Raw genomic sequence first — 9,395 nt, 5'->3', positions numbered from 1 at the left:
AAAGTATTACTTACCAGCATAATTTAAATTGTTGATCTAGTTATGTCCTATTTTAAATTACTAGCCTGATTGCTTTGACCGGAATATAACCTTGGTAAACCTAGGATTTCTGTCTCAGCGATATTAATTATGCTAAGACAAACCCCTTGCTACTATCATGCTTAGGACTATGTGTTACTCTGTTATTTCATGCTCTACTATAATTAGTTTTGCGAACTATATGAAAACTTGGTGCTTTGTTGATGTGTGTGTTATCGGGATGGGACGACTTACCGAAAAACTAGTGAAAAAAGAGAACCAGTTAGAGCTGAGGCAAAGCAAGGTTCCCGCAAGGAATGCCTTTAGAGTTCAAGTGCTGCCTGTGTGGCACGTTTAACGTGGAGATGTTGCCTTGACTCAATTAAGGATCGAGTTGGTGTGACATATCACCTAGTCTTCTAAGTACAACCACTCGACCATGTATGAGACATGGCTTAATCTAAACCCTACTAGTTAGTCTACTAGTCGTCCGGAGGTACGAGTGCAATGGGAGGCCACAGAGCAGGTGCAAGCTTGTCAACCTGGTTGGAGGCTTAGTTTACAGGTCAAGAACCCCTTATTAGCTCCAGCAGGCGACTAGTAGGATGATGCTCAGGTGGGAAATGGCTTCGTTGAGTCGCACAGCAACGATGATGGTAGGTTGCTTAACTCGGTTTATGGGTAAAGTGTACCCTTCTGCATAGGTAAAACTATCTGGATAGCTAAGTCCACGGTCATGGATGAACTATGGTTCAGTCACAATAACTAGCATGGGTTGTGTGCGTTTTCTTTGGAGTGTGAGTGGGCAAGGTGTGCCTGTTTTTGGAAATAGGTCTGGCAGTCTACCGTGGGTTGCTCTGGATGGAGTGTCTGGCAACATTAAAACTTGGGCCCTGGTGACCTTCCACCATGGCCGAATCTCTCCTTCATTTAATAATGATAATATGTTTTTCACAAAACCCGTCTTATGAAAATAAACCTTTGCATGTGAAATCTTGGCATTCTCGCGAAATTAAACTTATAGTCGTACCCTTGTCATTGTATGCATGTATTTATACCCCTTGGTGTAGGGTAAGGGTTGGGACTTGCTGAGTATGTTTGTACTCACCTTTGCTTATGATTTTAGAGAAAGATTTGAATTAGACTTCATCGACGCTAACGGTGAGGCTGACGAGTAAGTCTTGGTCATGTCCACCCCGAGCTGCTTGAGAAGTGGCATATCCCAATGCTGATCCTATTGTGCTCTCTGGTGATGTGGACTATATTGCTCATGAGCTTTTGCGGAGCTCTTTATGTACTATTAGCTTAGTGGATTTATTTCACCACTCCATTTATTGTATAACTGTGATATCATCTATTGTAAGACTTGTATTTAACAGCGACTGGTTCAGGAACTAGTATAATAAAGTTTTAAGCGTCGGGGATGACCTGGGGTACTTCAGGTGGTATAAGAGCTATACTTGGCTGTAGGACGAGACCATAGACCTGGACGTGCAAAATTTGTTAAAACTATTTTACAAAACATCTTACTCTTCTTCATTCTATTGAAAAACACTTTTTATGAGTGTTTCTTTCCTTTCCGCAAATGGAGAAAGATGGACGGATAACTGAGTACTGCTCGGATACCCCCGACTTTTCAAAGGTGTTGTATGCTGCCTTGACCAAGCTAGGTATTATGAAGCACCCATAGTATGTTTGCAGAGAGTACAAGGAGTATGACACCAAGCGCTACGAGGTCACCATTCACATTAGAGCAAGCAAGGACTACCCCGACAAGAATTCATGGGGCGTGACCACCACAAGCTTCAAATTTGCAGACACCTACAAGGTTGTCGCTCGCAAGGCCCTGCGATACTTGTGCCAGAATTATGAAAAACCCATCGAACATTCGGCTATAAGATTTTTCCCTCCAATGGAGAAGAACCATCCCACTTGGCTGGCACAGATGAAGACCTTGCAGGGCCTAGGTATGCATGAAAGTGACCCTACTATAGTGGTCGTGACACGCTACCTGCTAGCCCTGGATGAACTACGTGACAAGCAGATGAAAAAGTTAAGAAGGTGTGTCCTCAGAGAAGAAGAGGCAGAGACACGTGGAAGGACCCTGTGCATCCAACTCACACAAGCCAAGGTCCAAGTCATGCCGTGGTAGCCAAAGAAGCGCTGAAGGCAGCAGAAGACCGCCACAACAAGCTGATCAGTGAGGCCTACCTCATCGATCGTGCCAACAGGAAGACCCTTCACATTCCTGGGCTAGGAGGGCACCCAATGCTTGAAGGAATCCCCCTCTGCCCCATGGGGAGCATAAAGAGGAAGTTCTCATAAGTAATTCTAGCACTACCACCATCCGAGACTACTGGCGAAGAAGAACCTCTCCCTCTGACTCAGTGGTCCCCTGGAATCGAAGAAGATGAAGAATACACTCCCCTCACTCCGCTAGGAAATCCACCCTAGCCTGAAGAAGAGGAATGAAAAATCATGGTCCAGTCCTAATACGAGTTAGGCTTATGTACCCCCTCTTTATGTATCGTAGTCACATGTAGTAACCGCCAGAGTTGTACCCTTCCCTCTATTGTAACGAGCTTGTTGTGCTAGTGTGATGGTGTGGTTTGCCTTGAGTGAATTTTCCCTTGTGTGCAAGCAAGGTGTGAAGCCTTGTGATCGTTCCTTAAAATAATAACGAGCTAAAATTCCTCAGTCTCCCAAGCGCCCCATCAGGATCTAGTAGGGCCACTAGTGCCAAGTGGCAAATCGTAGAGAAGAATAATGAACCAAGGAGAAAGTGAAGGAGAAAACCAAGGAGGAGAGAATGACCAAGAACTGTCTAATCCTCCTACAAATGACTTAGTGGCAGTCATGGCACAACAGACCCTTCTGTTGCCTGACTTGGCATAAGGAATCAACCAGCCCCGACAACAGGCACTTGGACTTCACCATAAGATGGCTAAGTTCATTAGGATTAAGCCACCCATCTTTGAAGGGATAGTTGACCCTATGGATGTAGATGATTGGTTAAGAAACAACCAAAGGAAGCTCGATGCAATCAACTACGTAGGAAGAGATAGAGTTCTCTTGGCATCCCATCAGCTCTCTTGAACAACCTTGGCTTGGTGGGATAATTACTGTGAAGCCACAAATATGCCACAACAATCACCTGGGAAGAGTTCATAGGGTTCTGTCGGTCCCACATTCCAGAAGAAACCATGGAGCATAAGGCAGATGAGTTCCAAAGGCTGAAGTAGGGAAACATGAGTGTGAATGAGTACATTCGCAAGTTTATTGAGCTTTCCCACTATGCAGCAGAAGAAGTCTCAACTGATAAGAAGAAATAGACCAGGTTCAAAAAAGAGTTAGAGAGCAACTTGAAGGCTTAGTTGACTCCTCACATTTACCCAGACTTCAACACCTTGATGAACATGACCATTCTGCTAGAAGAAGCTAGAGCAGAGTTGTACAAGGACAAGAAGTGCAAGTTTGCTGCTCACAAGGCTCAGTAACAGGAAAGGTTTCGGAGGTTCAAGCGTTCTGCCTTCTCTAGGCAAACGGCTCAGACTACCATGCAATTCAGGACTCCGACCTCTACCTCACACCATCCCAACCCTTCCTACCATAGCCAGAGTAATGTCAAGACTCAGTAGAATAGCAGTGGACAAGTGACCAACCCAAGCAAGACCTGCTTCAACTGTGGCGAGACCGGGCACGTCATTGCTAACTATCCCCGCATGGCCAAGCAAGCAGCATCCATCCTGTCCAACACTGTGAATGGACCTCGACCCGTGATGTTTGGGGCCAGCCGTGGAACCTCACACGCCCCCAACTAGCCAGCAAGATGGCAGTAGTCCTTCGGGCGAGCTCACGTCAACCACATCCACGTGCAAGAAGCTTAGGATGCATCTGGAATTGTGCCTGGTGAGTTTTTAGTTGAATGGATACTTACAACAATATTGTTTGATTCTGATGCATCACATTCATATCATCAAGTTTTGTGGCAAAGCATAATACACCTATAGTGTTACTTAAAAGCCCCCTAATAACCAGATCAGTCGGAGCTGACATAAAGTGCCAATTGGGATGCTATAGGGTAAGGATCACTCTAAGTAGGGTACTATTCCTAGCAATTTTAGTGGTGCTTAAATCCAAAGGGATAGATGTAATCCTTGTAATGGATTAGTTAACCCGACATGATTGCACCATAGCTTGTGCAGCTAGGACACTGACCTTGACCAACCATGAAAGAACACGAGTAACCTGTCATACCCTTGGGAGTAAGCCAGACCCCATAGTGTATAATCTGGAAGATAAGACCCTGGAAAAGGTACCAGTAGTGACGGAATACCCATATGTCTTTTCGGAAGAATTACTTGGCATGCCCCCAAATCGGGATATTGAGTTCATTATTGATCTCATACTTGGAACAACCACCATAGCCAAGAGGCCCTATCGCATGGCAGCCGGAGAGCTAGCCGAGTTGAAGTAATAGTTGAGGGAACTCTAGCAAAAGGGATACATTAGACCCAGTTCATCACCTTAGTGATCAACAGTTCTCTTCATCAAGAAAAAAGATGGAAGTATGAGGATGTGTGTGGACTACTGATCCTTGAATGAAGTAACCGTCAAGAACAAGTACCCTTTGCCCGGAATAGATGACCTTTTTGACCAGCTAAAAGGAGCCAAGTATTTCTCCAAAATTGACCTAAGGTCAAGGTACTACCAGCTAAAAATAAGGGAAGTGGATATCCCAAAAACAACTTTTGTGACTAGGTATGGGCAATACAAGTTTACTGTAATATTCTTCGGATTGACCAATGCACCTACATATTTCATGAACCTCATGAATAAGGTGTTCATGGAAGAATTAGATCGTTTTGTCATAGTTTTTATTGATGATATACTGGTTTATTCTAAGAGTGCCCTAGAGCCCGAACAACACCTGAGAGTAGTTCTGGATAAACTCAGAGCTCATAAGTTGTATGCCAAGTTCAGTAAATATGAATTCTGGCTCGAGAAGGTTTCCTTACTTGGCCATATCCTAACATTAGAAGGAGTTATTGTAGACCCCGAGAAGGTAGAAGCAGTTGTCCACTGGCCACAACCAACCAATGTGTATGAGATCAGAAGCTTTCTTGGATTATCAGGGTATTACCACTGATTCATTGAAGGGTTCTCCAAGATAGCCAGACCCATGATCGAGCTACTTAAGAAGGAGAATAAGTTCAAATGGATGAAGTCATGTGAGAAGAGTTGAAGGAGTTGAAGGATAGATTGACAACCACCCTAGTGCTCGTCCTACCCAACATACACCAAGATTTTGTCGTATACTATGATGCATCAAGGCAAGGATTAGGGTGTATCCTCAAGCAAGATGGCAGGGCAATGGCATATGCCTCTCGGCAGTTCAAGCCCCATGAGCAGAACTACCCGACCCATGACCTAGAGTTAGTAGCAGTGGTTCATGCCCTTAAGATTTGGAGACACTATCTAATCAAAAACAAGTGTGAGATTTACACGGATCATAAGAACCTGGAATACATCTTCACCCAGCTAGACTTGAACTTAAGGCAAAGAAGATGGTTGGAATTAATTAAAGATTATGACCTAGAAATACACTATCACCTAGGCAAAACTAATGTTGTGGCAGACGCCTTAAGCAGAAAAGCTTACTACTTAGAGGCCCAGAGTGCCCCACTACAGACAGAGGTGCGGAGGCTAAACCTGCATATAGTACCTCAAGCCTACATCCACAACTTGAGTGTACAACTCACCCTGGACGAACAAGTCAAGCAGGCACAACACAAGGATCTAGAATTGATGAAGATCCGTAAACACATCAGAGAAGATAAGGATCCAAATTTTAGGGTAGAGAAAAAGGGAATCTTGTGGTATAAGAATAGACTTTGTGTGCCCCAGGAAGGAAAATTCCAGGAAGTAATACTAGATGAAGCTCACAACTCAGCATACTCCATCCATCCCGGTGCCACAAAGATATACACGGACCTGAAAGGAAATTATTGGTGGAATGGGATGAAGGCTAATATAGCCAAGTTTGTTGCTCAGTGCGATACTAGCTAGAGGGTCAAGGCAGAGCAGCAGAAACCTGTCGGATTACTTCAACCCCTACCAATTCTAATGTGGAAATGTGATGAAATAGGCATGTATTTTGTAGTTGGGTTCCCCAGGACAAACAAAGGATATGACTCAGTATGGGTAATAGTGGATTGTCTCACTAAGGTTGCACAATTCATTCCCGTACGAACAAACTATGGTGGAGACAAGCTAGCCCAGCTGTACATTAATAATATAGTAAAGCCATATGGAGTCTCTAGTAGAATTGTCTCTGATAGAGGTACCCAATTTACCTCAAAGTTTTGGAAGAGTCTACATACAACTATGGGAACCAAGCTAGACTTCAGTACTGCCTATCACCCACAGACTGATAGTTAAACCGAAATGGTCAACCAGATCCAAGAAGATATATTAAGAGCTTGTGCCCTAACCCATGGAAAGGATTGGGAAAAGTGCCTGGCCTATGCCGAGTTCTTATATAATAATGGTTACTAAGCCAGCTTAAAGATGTCTCTCGAGTCCCTTTACGGCCGAACATGTAGAACACCCCTGATGTGGCCGAAGTTGGAGAGCATGCCTTACTAGGACCCTCCCTCATCAAAGAAGCAAAGGGCCGAGTCACAAAGATAAGAGAAAAACTGAAGGCAACTCAATCCCGTTAGAAGAGCTACGCAGACAAAAGAAAAAGGGACCTGGACTTCAAGGATGGCGATTATGTATATCTTAAGGTCTCACCGGTACAGGGAACATGTTCCAAGTCCGTGGAAAATTGGCTCCTCGATATATTGGGCCATACCAAGTTCTAAAGAAAGTTAGGGCAATAGCCTACCAAATACAACTACCACAAGAACTGGCCGATGTACACGGTGTCTTCCATGTCTCCCAGTTGAGTAAATGTCTGAGAGTACCAGAAGAGTGTGTCCCTATAGAGATGCTCGATCTCCAGGTGACCTCCAGCATCAGGAAGTTCCAGTGACAATCTTGGATGTGGTCACTAGATAGACTAGAGGATTGACAGTACGACTGTGTCACGTGCAGTGGAGTAGGCACACCAAAGCAGAAGCCACGAGGGAATGAGAAGATGCCCTGAGAGAAGAGTTTCCCCATTTGTTCGAAGGACACCCTGAATCTCGAGGATGAGATTCATTCTAAGTAGGGTAGGTTTGTAACATCCCAAAATTCCAAAATTTCAAAAATCAAATAAAAAGAAAAATCTTTCTTTTCTCTCTGGGTCAATTCCCTCTCTCTCTGGTTGACATCTCCCGCGGCCCATCTTTCCCCCTGACTTCCTTCCCTCTCCCTCTCGTGCCGACCCACTCCCCTTTCCTGATCCCCCGGCCTAGCCTGACCGTGCTTTTGTCTTCCTCACGCGCACGCACAAGAGCAGCACCCCCCCCCCCAATTGTCTCCTTCCTCACGTGAAATACAGCGATATGCCCGTCCCCTAACACTTGTGTGCTCCCTCCGAGGTGGCAGTGCCACGCTACACGTTGGCCACTCGGATCCTACCCCTGAGCCACCCGAGCATGCCATCCCCCCCCCCCACCGTCGCACTGACCACCTCAGTCTATAAAATGGCACCTACCTACGTTTTACCACCACATCCCTGCTGGCATCTCAAGCAGGTAGCCGCCTCTCACTCATCCCCTCCCTCACTCCCCTCTCTCTGTCTTCCCATTGAGTCGAACCACCCCCTTCTTCCTTGATCTCGCCCTCTGGCTCAAATCCGTCACCGCCGAGCCATGACGAGCACCACCTCAACCACTGCCACCCTCTCCCGCACCTCTCTCCCTCCCTCTTGCCCCCTATCGAGCTCCCCACAAGCTCTTCAAGCCACGCCCATGGCATCTCATTGCCACCCTACCTCCACCTCCTTCCGCGCTCGTATTCCTCGCAAAACGGGTTCCCCGTGTCCCCCCCCCCTCTCTCCCTGTGCCCTCACCATCGAGAATGGTAGCCGGAAGACACATTTTGGCGAGCCTCCCACAAGCTCGCCGCCATCATATCCCTCTCTCTATGTGTTAACCCAATGGGTGGGCCCGTCCACCGACGTTGTTAGGAGCTGTCACCCCCTGGTCGATACTGGGCCACCATGGCCCAATAGCAAGCCCAATCGTGGCTCGTCAACACGAGGCTAGCGCATTCGCATAATACATGATATGTATTTAAAACCAACCTAAATGAACAGTATCAGTCTGTAAGCACAATACCCCTTTTCCTTTTTTCTAGATTTAATTTTTGGAAGCCTATTTCGCCTCTGTCTCGGCTCTGATTTTGATGATTCTTTCACCAATGTTCATCTAAATTCAATACCTACCCATTCTCATCAATTTCATAATTTTTGGAGTTTATTTATATGTTTGTGTGTATTTATTTTGTTTATATGTGCCACGTCTTAGAAACCGGAGCGTTCAAGAAGGAAGAGCCAGGAACGTAGGACTTTGAGCAGGACCCCCTCAAGGACTTTAGCCGAGGCAAGTCTTAATCCATTTTCTCTCGTTGATCATATTGAACCTAGATTTTATCACCATAACCCATAGCAATCATTTTCTACCAAATAATTGCATAAAGTATTATTTATCGGCATAATTTAAATTGTTGATCTAGTGATGTCATATTTTAGATTAGCTAGCCTGATTGCTTTGATCATAATATAGCCTTGGTAAACCTAGGATTTCTGTCTGCGATATTAATTATGCTAAGACGAACCCCTTGCTACTAGCATGCTTAGGACTGTGTATTACTCTGTTATTTCATGCTCTACAATAATTAGTTTTGCGAACTGTGTGAAAACTTGGTGCTTTGTTGATGTATGGGTTATCGGGGATGGGAAGACTTAACGAAAAACTAGTAACATAAGAGAACCTGTTAGAGCTGGGACAAATCAAGGTTCCCGCCTTTAATGCCTTGGGAGTTTAAGTGTTGCTTGTGTGGTACGCTTAACGTGGATAGATGTTGCCTTAGCTCGATTAAGGATCGAGTTGGTGTGATATCTTACCTAATCTTCTCAGTATAGCCACCTGACCCTGGATGCAACAGGGCTTAGTCTAACCCACTAGCTAGTCTACTAGTCGTCCAAAGGCATGAGTACAACAGGAGGTCACAGAGTAGGTGTTGGCTTGCCGACATAGTTGGAGGCCTAGTTTACAGGTCAGGAACCCTTTATTAGCTCTCGTAGGCAACTAGTGGGATGATGCTCAGTGGGTAATGACTTCGTTGAGTCGCACTGCCACGACGGTGGTAGGTTGCCAAACTCAGCTTGTGGGTAAAATGTACCCCTCTGTAGAGGTAAGACTATTTGAACAGCCGAGTTT

This window comes from Phragmites australis, chromosome 14, assembly GCF_958298935.1.
Source record: "Phragmites australis chromosome 14, lpPhrAust1.1, whole genome shotgun sequence".
Lineage (NCBI taxonomy): Eukaryota > Viridiplantae > Streptophyta > Magnoliopsida > Poales > Poaceae > Phragmites > Phragmites australis.
Note: the sequence above shows the minus strand (reverse complement) of the source record.